General features: G+C 46.6%; 1 pseudogene; it reads right to left on the bottom strand.

Moving 5' to 3' along the window:
• LOC135544267 (spectrin beta chain, non-erythrocytic 1-like) overlaps nucleotides 1–17,550 on the bottom strand; it is a 120,722-nt pseudogene that overhangs the window by 19,016 nt on the left and 84,156 nt on the right.

Genomic DNA, 17,550 nt, shown 5'->3' with positions numbered 1-17,550 from the left:
AAAGAGTGTCTTAATTAAATGTATCACACCACCATTATTATAGTAAGAGTTAGTTGATGGTTTGTACCTCCTGTCCGTCCTGCAGGAAGTGCTGAAGTTCACGGTTGTCTTTCAGTTTAGAGAGGAGTTCATTTGCAGCTTCCCTATTCTTCTGATGTCTTTCCTGGATGGAGTCGGCCTTCTCCTGGATCTTGTCAGAGTTGGCGTTGAGGTCGTTGACCAGACGGCGTCCAGCCTCCACCACGCCCGTGATCTTCTCCTCGCTGGCCTCCATGGTGGTCAGGAAGTCCTCGTGCTTCTTGATGGCCTCCTCTGCTCCCTGCAGGCTGGAGGGCATCTCAGTGTGGGACAGCACATACTCCTACAGAGGGAGAGAGAACTATTAGTAACTTCATCAAGATAAACAGTATATTTGTATGTTTCTTCTCCTTCCCTGGTGTCCTGGTCCTCACCTGGCTGTTGAGGAAGCCCTCAGCCTGCTTGACGTCTCTCAGGAAGGTCTGGAAGTCGAAAGCTTGGGCCAGCAGGCTGTGGCGGTTCTCCCACATGCGGCGCAGATCTTGCCAGCCGGTGTCCAGCGCCTGCAGCCTCTGGGCCAGGAACATGTACTGAGCGTCCGTCTGGCCCTGAGTCACCTCATCACCCACCGCCCGCATCTTCTCATAGTCCTCCTTGTAGTTGTCCCATTCGTTCTTGATGCTCTCGTGCTGGGAGAGCAGGCGCTCAGCCTCTGGCAGCGAGGTGGGGATGTCCTCGGACGCCACGGCGGTCTGCGTGCGGGACAGCCAGGACTGGAAGTCATCCAGGTCTCGGAGGAATCCCTGCAGCTTACTGGCTTCGCCCAGAGACTCCTCACGACGCTTCATGGTGGCGTTTAGCTCCTCCCACACCTCCTGGATCCCCCCCAAGTGGGCATGGATCTCCTCGGCCTGGTCCGGGTGCTCCTCAGCCAGCTTCTCTGCCTCATTTCTCAGGTCGTCCAACTTACCCTGAAAAGATATGGAAAATATACCTGGTTGTCATCAACATGTGACATAAAATTATTCAAAGTATTGATGATGTCTTTAACAGTTAATGACTCAACAATACTGATCATCTCTTTAAAATGATCTAATGCTGTGGTTTCATTAGGTTTACCCTAAGTCTTTGTCCACCTCCATAACCGTTGACCCTGCCGTACCTGAATGGCCTCCAGGTCTCTCTCCATGCCGGTGAGTTTGCGCTGCAGGGCCATGACACCAGCCAGGTCGTTGCCCAGGCTCTCGGTGGACTCGATCACCTTGGTCTTCTCTCTCATCCAGCTCTGGATCTCATTACACTCCAGGTGGTAGTTCTGGATGTTGAGGGCCGACTCCAGGGCCTGTTTCCTCTGGTCCACCAGACGCTGGAACTCCTTCCACCTAGGGACCAGAGCAAGGGGAAGTCTCAATACCTGTTCCCAGTGCTAACTTTATACAGAGTATTGGCTGTGTATAAGATGGTATGTGTGTTTTTCATGTCCGAGACATGTCGAGTACTACTGGCCTGTTGTTAAGCTGGTCTTGTGTCTGGTGGATCTGCTCTTTGCTGCGGTTGTCTGATCCCAGGAGCTGCTGGGCCACCTGGTTGACATCAGAGATACGAGTCCCCAGGTTGTTCATCTCAGGCTCCAGGGTCTCAAACCTGCAGACACACAGATACATCAGACAGTCTCATTTCGCATCACTCATATTTCCATTGCTTTGTCTCTACAAGGGAGACTAAAGGTGAAATATTATCATACTCAAATGTTGTTTGATGTTAAAAAGAAGAGACATATTCAGTTTGATATCCTTCATTTACCGGAGCACAGTGAGTATGCAGATCGATATCGCTCAAGGAAAGGCCATTTAAATCATTGCCTACAGATCATTTCTTTCTTCTTATAACATCATTCTAAACACTCCTCCCTTCCCCAGCTCACCTCTGCTGCACCACCTCCAGGTCTTCCAGTTTGGTGGGGATCATTATGCCGTCCAGCCACTGTTCCTTCTCCCCCACCCACAGCTGGCAGGCGCCCGCCTCGCTGTACATGCGGTAGAGGGCCAGCGCCCCCTCCAGGGCCTGACGCCGCGATGCAGACAGAGACACCAGCTCCTCATAGCGCTGCTCAATAGCAGGCAGACGCCCCTCCACCTACACAGACAGCAACAATCAGTCTGGTAAGAGAAGTATCTTCTAGCTGTGTCAATAACAACCAGTCAGCCAGAAGACGCTCCTTTGACCAGAGTCAATAACAACCAGTCAGCCAGAAGACACTCCTCTGACCAGAGTTAATAACAAGTCAAGAAATACAGAATGGGAACGATAAATAAAATATGTCTCACTTAAGCGGAAACATTGAGAGTCTGTATGTGAAAGATTAGTGGAATCTGTGTGGGTCGATGGACAGGTAGGATGACTGACAGTGAAGGTGAACAGGTGGTCACGTGTCAGGTGACAGGAATGGATGAGACTGAGGCAGGAATTCCTTTAACCATAAAGTGGTATATTTACTGAGTAGTCTGTGGTGGATTCATGGACGCACAGAACTTCTGGATCAGATGGTGTTAAGGAAGAGAAAGCAGTTGGCAATTTCCTCCTTTTATGGAGTTGAGATCTGTCGGACATTTCCACCTGACCTAATTAAAGCGCCCCTGGCCCAGCTGAGTAAATGGCAATGAATTAAAGGATTATTCCACCAACTCCATGGGCCTTTTCTACAGTATGTAATACGTATGGGCCAGTGTCTGTATATATCAGAAAGAGAGAGAAACAGCGGGAGAGTGTGCAGTAGTGTAGAAAGTGGGAGTTGGTTTGGTATACTGTTCCAGGGGTAACTGACCTGAGGGGCGTTTGCATGGACCGGGGGCAGGCCGAGGGCCTGCTCATGCAGGGAGTCGATGAGGGTGCGGTGGCTCTGGATCTCCTCCTCCACCTCCCTCTGCTTGCGGGCTAGGGTCTGGGTGGAGAACTCGTCGTGGCCCACCTCCTGGCTGGACACCTGGCGCAGCGTCTCCAAGATCCAGGCCTCCATGTCATTGGCGTCAGTCTGGAACTGGTGCAGGGCCACCGCCTCCTTCAGCTGCACTTCCCTCAGCTGTGATGTCTGGGGATGCAGGGAGAGAGAAGGAATCAGAATACAAACAGAGGAAATACATCAACTTCTGAAATACTAATACTCTATATATTAATTTTGCTCGTGGACTGACTACTCTCTAGACTTGTCCATCTCCTTTTCCTTTCCCCTGCCCACTGACCTCCTCCAGGTGTGCCCACTGAGCACGCACGTCCCTGATCCTCTCAGTGCACTCTGGGGCTCCAAAGTGTCCCTCCTCCACCAGAGTTTGTCCGGCGGCAATGCTGTGGCCGAGAGGACCGTAGCGGGCTGCCATCTCGTCCCTGAAGGCCTCGTGCTTACTGAGGAGGTGCAGGGCGGAGGTGAGGTCGCGGCCACAGTCTCCTCCTGACAGGATCTGCTCCTGCTCTCTGATCCAGGCCGCCTCTTCTCCCATCTCCCACAGGAACTGCCAGAGGCGCCGTGAGGCCTCCAGGCGCTCCCTCCGCTCCCCAGCCAGCTGGCCCAGCTCCTCATAGGCCCGGCCCAGCAGAGACACCTTCTCTCCCACCAGCGCCGGCTCACACGGCTTGTAGACTGAGAGAGAAAGATGGAGAAAAATAGCTAGTTATTTAGTTAGCAGTGGAGGGGCAACCAAACACATGTTGCATAGTAGTCAAATGTTATCTTTTTCATAATTACTCAAACAGTAACAATGTGTGTATAAATCTTGTGTAGTCTCACCCTGTTGGTCGGAGGTGAAGCGCTGAGCAGCTCTCTGGACCCCGCGGACCCTCTCTGCCTGGGCTGAGATGTCTGCCTCCACCAGGTTGTGAGTCTGCAGCAGGTCCTCCACATCATGCAGATGCTTCCCACTGTCCTGGGACTGCAGACGACCCTGGGAGAGCACATGGCAGGAAGACATGTTAGAAACACAGTCATTCACCATGTCTGGTCTATGTAGGCCTATAGTATAATTCTCTCTGTTATCTGAGTACAGAACCTTTATATTATCATATACATATATGTAGTTCTGTCCTTGAGCTGTTCTTGTCTATCAATGTTCTGTGTGGACCCCAGGAAGAGTAGCTACTGCATTAGAAGCAGCTAATGGGGATCCTAATAAAATACTAAATTCTCTACCTAGTGAAGACATGCTCCTAATGAGATGGTAATGGGAGAGAGAATTGGTAAGACATTATGGTTCCAGCAGTCACGGAGAGTTATAGATTAAGCAAAGCTGTCAATATCGTAAATGAGAGGCAAGCTTTCTCGGTGACTGATAAGCAAGACTTTATCTTGAGAAAACAGAGTGCTCATTTGGTATTGATGAGGCAAGGCTCCCTGAATCACAACATATTCACAATAACATCAATCTGTTAAAGGGCAATTCTACCACTTTTCAACTTCATTTTCATTATCTCTAGCACAATACCAGTGTCTACATATGTGAAAACGGCACATTTCTAGAATTTAAAATAAATAAATATAAAGTTAAAAAGTTCTATCAAAAATGAACCCTTTCCACTCACAGTCCCTGTAATCCCGTATAAGGGTTGAAAATGGCACCTTTTGTCATTGATACAGTCAGTGCCTAAATTGGACCAGAGTGGCTGTACATGATGTCAGAGCTCAGGTTCTCTGCTTTACAACGCTGTATGGCTTTTGACTGACAGTCATTATAAACTTGAGCACCGCGTGCGACAGGAAGATGTCCCCATCCCTTCCGCTACTTTGGCACATTTGTTGTCTGAGTGAGGGAAATGCTGTGAATCGAAGGGACTTGATGTGTTCTGAAAGACGAGACATTGAGGATGCACTGGACTCCATTCTATGCACACCAATATTACGATCTGATTGTCTGAAGTGCCTTTTGAAAGCCTAACACTAAGATTTGTAAAACTTAGCTAGCCACGTTGGTACTAGAATAATCTTCCAAAATGATTCACGCAATTCGATGCACTAACATTTGCTGCATAAACACATTTTCTATTCTAAATTAACATCTGCTGCTGATGGAACTCATGAGCTGAGCCTCTCAGAGCTGGATCTGTCTGAGCCGACTTCTGTGTGTGTGTGTGTGTGTGTGTGTGTGTGTGTGTGTGTGTGTGTGTGTGTGTGTGTGTGTGTGTGTGTGTAATGATTCATGGCTATGGTGTATGTACTATGTAGGCACCTGAGCTGAGCAATAAGGGAGACGAGGCATCTACCAATATCAGAAAATGGAGGGGCAGTGTAGTGTATGTTTTTTTGTCCCAGACTTTGGTTCTGAAATCACCATCACCCACTAATTAACTTGATATTTTTGCAGATGAAGTGTTTGTGCTAGTAATGTATCAATATTTATGGTTTACAAATGAGCTGTGACATAGCTCAGTGGACAGTTTATTAGGTACACCATCCCATTCACACAAATGGTTGCTCCTACAGACAGTGGGTCACGTGGCAATGGCTTGCTATATAAAATAGTCAGACAGGCATTGAGTTACTGTTCTATTGATTGTTAGAATGGGCAAAACAAAGTGACTTTGAGCCTGGTATGATCGTCGGTGCCAGGCGCGCCAGTTCCAGTCTCTCAGAAACGTCCGGCTTCCTGCGCTTTTCATGCAAGACAGTGTCTGGGGTTTACAGAGAATGGTGTGACAAACAAAACAAAAAACATCCAGTCAGCAGCAGTCCTGTGGGTGAAAACAACTCGTTGATGAGAGGTCAAAGGAGAATGGCCTAAATCGTTCAAGCCTAACAGGAGGCCACAAACAGGCACATTACACCACAGTACAACATTAGTGTGCAGAACGCCATCTCGGAACGCACAACTCGTCGGTCCTTGTCACAGATGGGCTATTAAGCAGACAACCACACCAGGTTCCATCCTATCAGCTAAAAACAAGGAGAAGCGGCTCCAGTGGGCACAAGATCACCAACACTGGACAATTGAGGAGTGGAAAAAGATCGCCTGGTCTGACCAATCCGGTTCCTGTTTCATCATCCTGATGGCAGAGTCAGGATTTGGAGTAAGAAGCAGGAGTCCATGGCCCCATCCTGCCTGGTGTCAACAGTACAGGCTGGTGGCAATGGTGTAATGGTGTGGGGAAAGTTTTCCTCGAACACGTTAGGTCCCTTGATACCAATTGCGCAATGTTTCCATGCCACAAATAATTCAGTCTGTTCTGGAGGCAAAGGGGGGGTCTGACCCGGTACCAGATGAGTGTACCTAATAAACAACTTTGAATTTCACCCTCATTTCTAAATCAAATGGTTTTGACCGGTTTGTGAGTGATCATCTCTTCTCTCGATTCGGCCATGCTGTGCGCCTTGCAAAAGTGATTGCTGTCCTCGTTATGAAATTATCAACTTTTACCCTGTATATCAAAAAATTACGATTTACACATTGATTATTTAAAGAAAAACAACCAAAACTACTGCTGATGGTGATCCTGAACAATCTAAATAAAATGAATTATAAGCAGGTATAGCCAGATGAGAGTTGTCTCCAATAGCTTACTTTTATTCCGGTAAAAACCATCTGCAACAGCGCAGGGATAACAATAACCTATAAAATTACATAGTAGGCTTTATTAGTTGAGTGACAACCTATCACCCAAGACATTTCTGAAGGTGCTGCGCAGATGTGCAAGGTCAGGAACAGGCCGTATACCTCACATTGGTCAATGCACTAAGCTGGGCATAGTGTGCAGTTCGACAATGCCTGGGGTTATTCGGCATGCAAAATTACTTGCAGATCAATGACTGTCAACACAGTTACATGCAGTTGGACACTGAAAGAGAGGACACATCAGCTGTCACAAAAGGTGAGGTCTTTTCGGAAGGTAGAAATAATGTACTAGGAGCAAGATATTTTTGGGAACCGGCAATTCGTAACATTTGAATTGATTTTCTGACTGATGCATGCTACATTTGGATCGGGTTGGGGTCCGCAGACCGATGCACTTGTATCTTAAACATTTGAATCAGCGACAGATGTGTATCTGGTGAATTGTTACATCCCTAATTTTCACCTAAATTTATATAGACACTGGTATGGTGCTGGAGATAATGAATACAGGGTTGAAAAGTGGCGGATTTGCCCTTTAAGGTAGTCAGGGGAAAAGGAATCAGCTGAGGCCAAGAGCTAAGAATACACTCAGACAGACTTAATTCACCCAGTCAACCTCTGTAAACCCATTACACCCAGGAGTAGTAACCATTTTGAAAGGAGTACTCGCATGCAGGGTTGATAGTTTTAAATGTACAGGATTACAGAAGGTTGTCAATGACCAAGAGTACATATTCTACACTGGGAGAATATACAGTGGGGCAAAAAAGTATTTAGTCAGCCACTAATTGTGTAAGTTCTCCCACTTAAAAAGATGAGAGAGGCCTGTAATTTTCATCATAGGTACACTTCAACGATGACAGACAAAATGAGAAAAAAAATCCAGAAAATCACATTGTAGGATTTCTAATGAATTTATTTGCAAATTATGGTGGAAAATAAGTATTTGGTCAATAACAAAAGTTTCTCAGTACTTTGTTATATACCCTTTCTTGGCAATGACAGAGGTCAAATGTTTTCTGTCAGTCTTCAAGGTTTTCACACACTGTTGCTGGTATTTTGTCCCATTCCTCCATGCAGATCTCCTCTAGAGCAGTAATGTTTTGGGGCTGTTGCTGGGCAACACGGACTTTCAACTCCCTCCAAAGATTTTCTATGGGGTTGAGATCTGGAGACTGGCTAGGCTACTCCAGGACCTTGAAATGCTTCTTATGAAGCCACTCCTTTGTTGCCCGGGCGGTGTGTTTGGGATCATTGTCATGCTGAAAGACCCAGCCACGTTTCATCTTCAATGCCCTTGCTGATGGAAGGAGGTTTTCACTCAAAATCTCACAATACATGGCCCCATTCATTCTTTCCTTTACACGGATCAGTCGTCCTGGTCCCTTTGCAGAAAAACAGCCCCAAAGCATGATGTTTCCACCCCCATGCTTCACAGTAGGTATGGTGTTCTTTGGATGCAACTCAGCATTCTTTGTCCTCCAAACACAGACAAGTTGAGTTTTTACCAAAAAGTTATATTTTGGTTCCATCTGACCATATGACATTCTCCCAATCTTCTTCTGGATCATCTAAATGCTCTCTAGCAAACTTCAGACGGGCCTGGACATGTACTGGCATGTATCTATTGCAGATTCAGTCTTCCCAGCCTGGTGCAGGTCTACAATTTTGTTTCTGGTGTCCTTTGACAGCTCTTTGGCCATAGTGGCCATAGTGGAGTTTGGAGTGTGACTGTTTGAGGTTGTGGACAGGTGTCTTTTATACTGATAACAAGTTCAAACAGGTGCCATTAATATAGGGTAACGAGTGGAGGACAGAGGAGCCTCTTAAAGAAGAAGTTACAGGTCTGTGAGAGCCAGACATCTTGCTTGTTTGTAGGTGATCAAATAATTATTTCCACCATAATTTGCAAATAAATTCATTAAAAATCCTACAATGTGATTTTCTGGATTTTTTTTCTTCTCATTTTATCTGTCATAGTTGAAGTGTACCTATGATGAAAATTACAGGCCTCTCATCTTTTCAAGTGGGAGAACTTGCACAATTGGTGGCCGACTAAATACTTTTTTGCCCCACTGTATAGTGTGTGCAGAGTTGACATGTTGATATGTTCCAGTACCTTCATATCTCCCATCCAGTCCATGATGTATCTCATCTCCTCCAGCAGTCTCTGCAGGTCTCGGTGTGCGTGGAGTCTCTCCCTGCGAGCGGCTAACAGGTCCTTTAGGTACTCCCACAGCCGCAGCACGTTGTCCCTCCTCGCCAGCACGCGACGCACGTCATGGTAGTTCTCTGCCTCCAGCTCCCTGGCCACCGCCTCCACGGCCGCCACCCGCTCCCCGTACGCCCCGATGTCCGTCTCGATGGCCTCATGTTTACGGGTGGCGGCCTCCACCGCTCCCAGGTCAACGCCAAAGTTGTCCTGATGGACAAGAGGACAGATTGAGGTTAGAAGTGGGAGAGGTCAGTGTGTACATGTGATAGAAAGAGTCAATGTGTTCAAATGCATACAAGGGTATTAAATTTTCTATTAAATTGCTAAATTCACTCTCACTTCTAGAAATGACAGTGATAGCAAATTATAGTTGTAAATGCCATTAAAATGGAGATCAGCTAGCTACAGTGTGTCTGTAGTCATTTATCACTCCCCTCCACATTACTAGATAATTAGACTGGCTGGTCTGCAGTAAACATGTCTCGTCAAAATAATGTAATCACAACCATCACTTATGATTACTGATATCTCTGGTCTGTGGACACCTGGGAGACAAATATAACCACCCTCCTCCTCATTGTGAATACATTATCAGGTCTCAGCGAGGGGTGTCACCTGAGAGACGAGCCGCTGGTTCTCGCTCAGCCAGGTCTCCCTCATGGCGGCCTTGCGGTCGAAGCGAGCAGCAAGCATCTCCAGCTTCTCCTGTCGAATCAGCTCGTTCCTCAGCGCCAGCTCCCGCTCATGCTCTGCCTTCTCCAGACGCTCCCACGCCTGCAGAGCCAATCAGAACACAGCTAGTCAGAGAGGTCCCTTAATTAAACCAGGGGTGTTATTCATGATTTTAAACACCTGCAGGGTTAACTGTTGTTTATTGAAGCTCCACTCAGGACAAGTAATGCATTTAAACAGCAAGTAACTGCAGCCCTATGGGTGATACCTTGTTGATGTCAGAGATGAGCTTGCCCTCCCTGGGAATGTACACCTTCTGGTTGTTGGCTCTCATCTTGCTCTGAATGGTGAACAGCAGCACCTCCAGGTTGCCTTTCTCTGTGAACCTGAGGAAAACCAACACAGCCAGGTAAGATACCTAACATGGAATATGCGCAGTTATGATTCCAACCGGCTAGAACATCACTCCTGTTCTTAAATTCTAAATTTCCCCCCAGCGTGTCTCCCTGTCGTACTTTGGGGGTTTCTCCACTGTGCGGTAGGTGTTGAAGGCCTGCAGCTGGTTCTGCACACCGTTTAGGGAGTTGGCCAGCTGCCGGTCATTCAGGGTCAGGATGGTCTGCTCAATCCACTGCAGCAGCTCTGAAGCCAGGCTCTCATAGTTCCCTACCAGCTGGTCAGCCTCAATGGCATAGTCCAGCACCTGGGAGGAAGGGAGGGAGAAAGAGAGGGGTTAGACAAGCTCCAAAGACAGTGACAGGAAGACATGCACGTACACATGCACACACACACACACATAAAAAGTTAAACAGCCGTTACACCCCACCTTGCCAACCCTCTTGCCCTCCACAGCCAGGGCCTTCATCTTGGAGAAGTAGTGGTAGTAGGTGGCCACATAGGTGATGATGGACTTCTCATCTGGCTGGTCAACGTTGACATCTGGAAAGAGAGACATTTGATCCTCATCTCCTCTCCATACTACCCACACAGTCAGACACACACTGACACAAACACGCACACACACAAACTTCCAATCCCAGTCGCACGCACACACACACACACACACACACACACACACACACACACACACACACACACACACACACACACACACACACACACACACACACACACACACAGTCTCCCATCTTAACCCAGTCAATTCAACTTAAACACACATGGTGCTTGTCTCTAAATGTGCCCTGATTGATGGCCCCAGAGCGTTGCCAACCCCTCACCATGTATGGACTTCCTCTGTGATGTCAGAGGGCATCATTAAGCCCTGCCCCATGGCCAGCCTGGCCACATAGACCCTATTCTCACTTAAGTTGTAATTCATTCCAGTAATCCTCCTCCCACACCCCATCCAGCTCACCTGGTATATGACAGGAGCACTGTGTTGGTGACAACTAGCCAGAGGGCGAGGGCAGAGACCACATACAATCCCGACACTTGTCCAGTCTGAGCTCTGACCTCCCTGACTCACCTTCTGGGTCGAGGAGTTTGGTGAGGCCTAGCTTATTCTCTGCTGTGTTGAAGGCATTCTGGAGGTTATAGTGGGCATTGGACCGCTTCAAGGTGTCAAACTCAATCACGTCCGGTCTGGACGGGGAGGGGAAAACAGGTGTTGCTTTTAATGAAAGGAATCTCATGTATAAGGCGTAAAGACAGCATCATAAACACTACATGTTGAGTTCATCAACACGTGACAATGATTTTGTACATTCTAAGATGTGTAGGCAAAGTCAACTTCAACATTGTTCCATTTATTCAGATCGACTCCATTCTAATCAGATAAGGAAAATGGCAGCGACAGAATGTACATGATTGCCTTGTAGCTACTCGTACTTTGAGTCTCAAGTGAACAATATACACTAGCTGCATGCATACATTCAAATGATGAGCATCATCCATGGGCCTCCATTTGTTACAATACTTGTCATGTTAAAAATCACACTCTAGGGGTCTGAGTCCCACCGTAATGCAGTAGGAGTCACCAGCAGAGGGCAGTGGTGAGTCACCAGGCATGGCCTTGCATGCAAAACAAGTTGGTTTTATTCGTTATCTAGGTCAACTAACTCCTATTTTATTTTCATCCATTTATGGGGATACAGACCCCCCCCCCCCTGTCAACAGGCCTATTCCTCAACGGCACTGCAAGGACAACAGGCCAAGGTACTGGTCATCTAGTCACGGACAGAATAAATATATCACTTCACATGGACAGAGTGCCAGGTGAAGAACAATGTCAGGGCCTACAGTTAACATGAGTGACTAACTTATTTAATAGTGTGACAGGCAACATGGACAAAGGGGGAAGGTAATTGACCTGTGTTTGTGCACGATGGCGTTGAACGCCAAGCCATCTCTCCAGCTGGTGGTAAAGTTGTGAACGTTGACGTTGGGGTACCTGCAGAGTCAAGGTAATAGCTCATTAATCATCAACTCAGTACCCAGGCTCTTTTGGTGTCGACCAACACTGGAAATTATTAAAATAAAATAACTCATCATTTCACATATCTTCATCATACATTCACATTACTGGACACATCCTAGAATCTCTCCCTTCTCACCCAGCGGTCTTCATCTGGCACCAGAGCAGCAGAGCCTCCTTGGCTGACTTCCTCTCCTTGTTACCCTCAGTCTCCACACTGATGTCCTGGATCTGTTAAGCAGAGCACCTTCTCAGTCAGACACACTGCCTACATGTATTTTTATTTTATTTTATTCTCTCTCTAACACTTCACTGAAATCATCGGTATTACATACAGCTCTTTGTTAAGTTTGATGATGAAGCACATCCGTCTAACAGGAGAATATGTCATTGTCATGAAAAGAAGATGAGGGGAAAGAAGAACACTGAAATCCCGTTAGAATTAACATTCTCTGAAACCAAAGTGGCCTCAGAAAACCACGGAACAGAGGTAATTGCTTCCATTCCCATTAGTTTTGAACTAGGCAGGGTGGGGTTGACCCAGGTGAGGGTGGTGAACGGGACGCAAGTGGGCTGGGATGTGTAATATTCACTTGCGCCATCTACTCTCTAGGAAGGCCCATAGAAAGGCATTGTACAGAACATTACAAGGAGTCACACGGTACCTGGAAGCGGAGGATGATGGTCCAGATGAGACCCAGGGTGAGGCGGTGGTTCCCGTCCACGATGTCGTGGGAGCCCATGTTCTCCAGGTGGACCTTCTGCTCCTTGAGGAACTGCAGGGCCTTGTCCACGTTCTCCAGGCAGTGGATACGCATACGCCCCTTAGTGGGCTTCGGCTGGACAGAGACAAGAGAGAGAAGGGGGAGAGAAGGGGGAAATTCAGGATGGTGTGAGAGAGTGATGGAAAGTGACATGAAAAACAGAGAGGGAGAGGAAGAGGGTATAAGAATGAAAATAGATTTCATGTTAAGCAGAATGGATCACAGCGAGGGAAAAACAACGAGAGAGGACAAGAGAATACAGGAATGAGAGAGGGTTAGTTCAGGACAAACAAGGTGAGCCATGAGTGATCGGTCAGGGTTAAGGTTAGGGTCAGGGTTAGGAGGACAGATAGAGGTATTCTGAGATACTGACCAGCTGTTCTCCTGACAGCACCTCCAGCAGGCGGATGAGCATGCGTCCATCTCTCAGGTCAGTGTACAGGTCCCCGATGCGGCACGTCACACGGCCCAGGTGAGAGTTCACCCACTTAGTAAAGGTCTTCTTCTGCACTGCTTCACGCTCATCTGGAGAGGAGAGGAGGGCAGGTTGATGTTAAACCAATCATCTGGAGAGCAGAGGAGGGCAGGTTGATGTTAAACCAATCATCTGGAGAGCAGAGGAGGGCAGGTTGATGTTAAACCAATCATCTGGAGAGCAGAGGAGGGCGGGTTGATGCGATGTGAAGTCATTCATTGCTTTGTAATAACCTATTCCATGTTCAATAATCCAATACTGTCAGCAAAATAAATATTTTGAGGGGATGCAATTTTGTTGGAGAAAAAACACTTATGTAGTCTTATACAGCCATTAAAATGCCTGAATCACCCCTCAGACTGAGACTGATGCCAGTGAATCACGGGGACCTGAGCTCCGCTACGCAGCACTTCATTTCACAGATGAGCTACGCCATTAGGTCGTTGGGATTACTGCGTTGACAGACAGCGTAGTAGAGAGTTCTTTAGGCCTCTAACTGAACCGAAGTGACTGGGCTGCTGACGGTGCGTCCGTCAGTCGCCTGGGACTACACCATCTGAATAGAAGACCAGTCTTGAATAGCCAAGCGAACGGTTCACAATGGCGCTAACCGACACATAAGTGAAAGACAGAGAAAATCCATGATGCAATATTGCAGGAACGAGCACAGAATTGTGTTGGGGTCTGAACAGAATAGTTCCCTATAATGTTACAGGAAGATAAAGGGGACACAATGAATTAAACAGTAGCAGAGGCAGCACAGACATATGCAGCAGAGTAAGATGCTAAACATGCCTCCAAACAAGGTGACCTCAATTCTAGGTCACATGGTCTTGGTCTGTGTGAGTAAGATCTAGGGCAAAATATAGCATTACAGTCTAGTAGCTAGAGGCCCACACTGTGAAAATAAACTACAATTGTAATACAATGCAATTCAAATCACATGAGCTATGAGGTAAGAAAGCAGTGAGGTAAAAGAGCAGATCATTTGTGAAACTGTGTGATGTTAACTGTATTAAAGATTACAGCATCTCCAAATCCTATCAGAAAAAGGTCATGGCTTCACAATCTTTAAAATTCCTGGTGGGCTTCCCGCTATCTCTAAGACAGTGAAATGGTTCTCCATGTGAGAGAGAATTAGTGTGCGTGAGATACATGGAACTCCTGGTGAGATGCGCCATGTGACACAGACAGGCCTCTGTGATGGACAGGCGCAATAGGTCATGCTCTGTTGGAAAGAAACACCACTATTTATTAGCTGTACTGTGACATACAGTTGAAGTCGGAAGTTTACATACACTTTAGCCAACTACATTTAAACTCAGTTATTCACAATTCCTGACATTTAATCCCAGTAAAAATTCCCTGTTTTAGGTCAGTTAGGATCACTACTTTATTTTAAGAATGTGAAATGTCAGAATAATAGTATTATTTATTTCAGCTTTTATTTCTTTCATCACATTCCCAGTGGGTCAGAAGTTTACATGCACTCAATTAGTATTTGGTAGCATTGCCTTTAAATTGTTTAACTTGGGTCAAACGTTTTGGATAGCCTTCCACAAGCTTCCCACAATAAGTTGGGTGAATTTTGGCCCATTCCTCCTGACAGAGTTGGTGTAACTGAGTCAGGTTTGTAGGCCTCCTTGCTCGCACATGCTTTTTCAGTTCTGCCCACACATTTTCTATGGGATTGAGGTCAGGGCTTTGTGATGGCCACTCCAATACCTTGAGATTGTTGTCCTTAAGCCATTTTGCCACAACTTTGGAGGTTTGCTTGGGGTCATTGTCCATTTGGAAGTCCCATTTGCGAGAAAGCTTTAACTTCCTGACTGATGTCTTGAGATGTTGCTTCAATATATCCACATAATTTTCCAACCTCGTGATGCCATCTATTTTGTGAAGTGCACCTGTCCCTCCTGCAGCAAAGCACCCCCACAGCATGATGCTGCCACCCCCGTGCTTCACTGTTGGGATGGTGTTCTTCGGCTTGCAAGCCTCCGCTTTTTTCCTCTAAACATAACGATGGTCATTATGGCCAAACAGTTCTATTTTTGTTCTGTCAGACCAGAGGACATTTCTCCAAAAAGTACAATCTTTGTCCCCATGTGCAGTTGCAAACCGTAGTCTGAGTTTTTTTCTGGGAGTTTTGGAGCAGTGGCTTCTTCCTTGCTGAGTGGCCTTTCAGGATATATCGATATCAAACTTGTTTTACTGTGGATATAGATACTTTTGTACCTGTTTCCTCCAGCATCTTCACAAGGTCCTTTGCTGTTGTTCTGGGATGTTGTTCTTTTCGCACCGAAGTATGTTCATCTCTAGAACGCGTCTCCAAACTAAGTGTATGTAAACTTCCGACTTCAACTGTAGCCTTCAGCATGAGGACTGTAGCCTATGTTACTTGTGAATGTGGTATAGGCAATGTCTGACAGAATCTCTCTTCCCAGGGCAGAGCCGTGTCACACGGTGACTTAGGATAAATGACCAGGACCAGTCCCATCTGGACTGACGCTACCCTGCAGTCTCAGCCCTGGAGCAAGAGGTCAATTAGGCGGAGCCGTGCCCCACCTCAGTCCAGCTTAACAGTAGTGATGGGGGGGGGGATCAATAGCTACATATCGGGATATTTTCTTTGACGATATGTTGTATCGGTGACAATATCACAATATTATTTTTGAACCAGTTGGCTGTACCTGCACTAAAACTCAATTTTAATAAGGGAGTCAATTAGTTTTCAGTACTTCTATTTCCATGACTGATCAAAACTCTCATGGCTCCCTCTGCAGCAGACATATGGGGAACAATATGTTTGGAACATTGAAACAAAAAAAATCACAGTATCGAATCACAATACATGTAGAATCACAATACATATAGAATCGTGAGTATCACAATACATAATCGGCACCTAAGTATAGTGATAATATTGTATTGTGACATCCCTGGCAATTCCCAGGCCTAGCTAACAGCTCGCATGCTGGGGCAGGGGACAGAGACAGGTGGCACCCCACCCGGTGCCCCACCCGATGACAGGGCCGGGGAGCAGCTGGCTGGGTGGCAGAGTGGTGGTAATCCTGAGGTGATTTATGGCAGTACTTGAAGGATTAGGGGGGCCACTTTACAAGGTTTAAAGAAGCCCATTCTCCATGCTGAGGATGCTTTCAATCAAACACTAATGGGTTTGTTCAGGAGGAGAGAGAGGTAGAGGGGGGAGACAGTGACGGGCAGGCAGCCAGGTCAGACAGGCAGGCGGTCAGGCAGAGAGGTCTCAGAGGTCTGGAGAGGGCCCGCAGCAGCTCACTCAGAGATCACCTCCTGCAGACTTCCCAGCTCTCTTTGGGTGACACTAGGATGGAGTGAGGCATGTGGAGGAATTGTATTGGTGTGCATCCCTTGCTTTAACATGGGTGTAACCTATCAGGGAAGGAGGGTTTTCAACTTCAAGCCCGCCACAGTGCATTCCAAAAGTAGTCAGACCCCTTGAATTTTTTCACATTTTGTTACGTTACAGCCTTATTCAAAAACTGATTAAAATTTTGTTTTTTAATCGTCAATCTACACACAAAACCCCATAATGACGAAGCAAAAACAGGTTTTTAGACATTTCCTCCAGATTTGCCAAAGAGTTCAAACTTGGGTCCATCAGACAAGAGAATCATTGTCTGATAGTCTTTGGGTGCCTTTTGGCAAACTCCAAGCAGGCTGTCATGTGTCTTTTACTGAGGAGTGGCTTCTGTCTGGCCACTGTACCATAAAGGCCTGATTGAAGGAGTGCTGCAGAGATGGTTGTCCTTCTGGGAAGATTCTCCCATCTCCACAGAGGAACTCTGAAGCTCTGTTAGAGTGATCATCCGGTTCTTGGTCACCTCCTATGCCCTTCGCCCTTGATTGCTCAGTTTGGCCAGGAGGAAAGCTCTAGGAATCGTCTTGGTGGTTCCAAACTTCTTCCATTTAGATGGAGGCCACTGTTCTCGGGGACCCTAAATGCTGCAGACATTTTTGGATACCCTTCCCCAGATCTGTGCCTCAACACAATCCTGTCTCGGAGCTCTGCGGAAAATTCCTTTGACCTCATGACTTGGTTTGTGCTCTGACATGCACTGTCAACTATGGGATCTTTATATAGACATTTTATTTATTTAACTAGGCAAGTCAAATCAGAACTAATTCTTATTTACAAATGACGGCCTACCAGAAGGCAAAAGGTCCCCTGTGGGGATGGGGGCTGGGATTTTTTTTTTTTAAATACAGTTGAAGTCAGAAGTTTACATAAACAAGTTTTAATGACTCCAACCTAAGTGTTTCAACCACTCCACAAATGTCTTGTTAACAAACTATAGTCTTGGCAAGTCGGTTAGAACATCTACTTTGTGCATAACACA

This window comes from Oncorhynchus masou, chromosome 8 (assembly GCF_036934945.1).
Source record: "Oncorhynchus masou masou isolate Uvic2021 chromosome 8, UVic_Omas_1.1, whole genome shotgun sequence".
Classification (NCBI taxonomy): Eukaryota; Metazoa; Chordata; class Actinopteri; order Salmoniformes; family Salmonidae; genus Oncorhynchus; species Oncorhynchus masou.
This window is presented reverse-complemented; position numbering and strand designations above follow the sequence as displayed.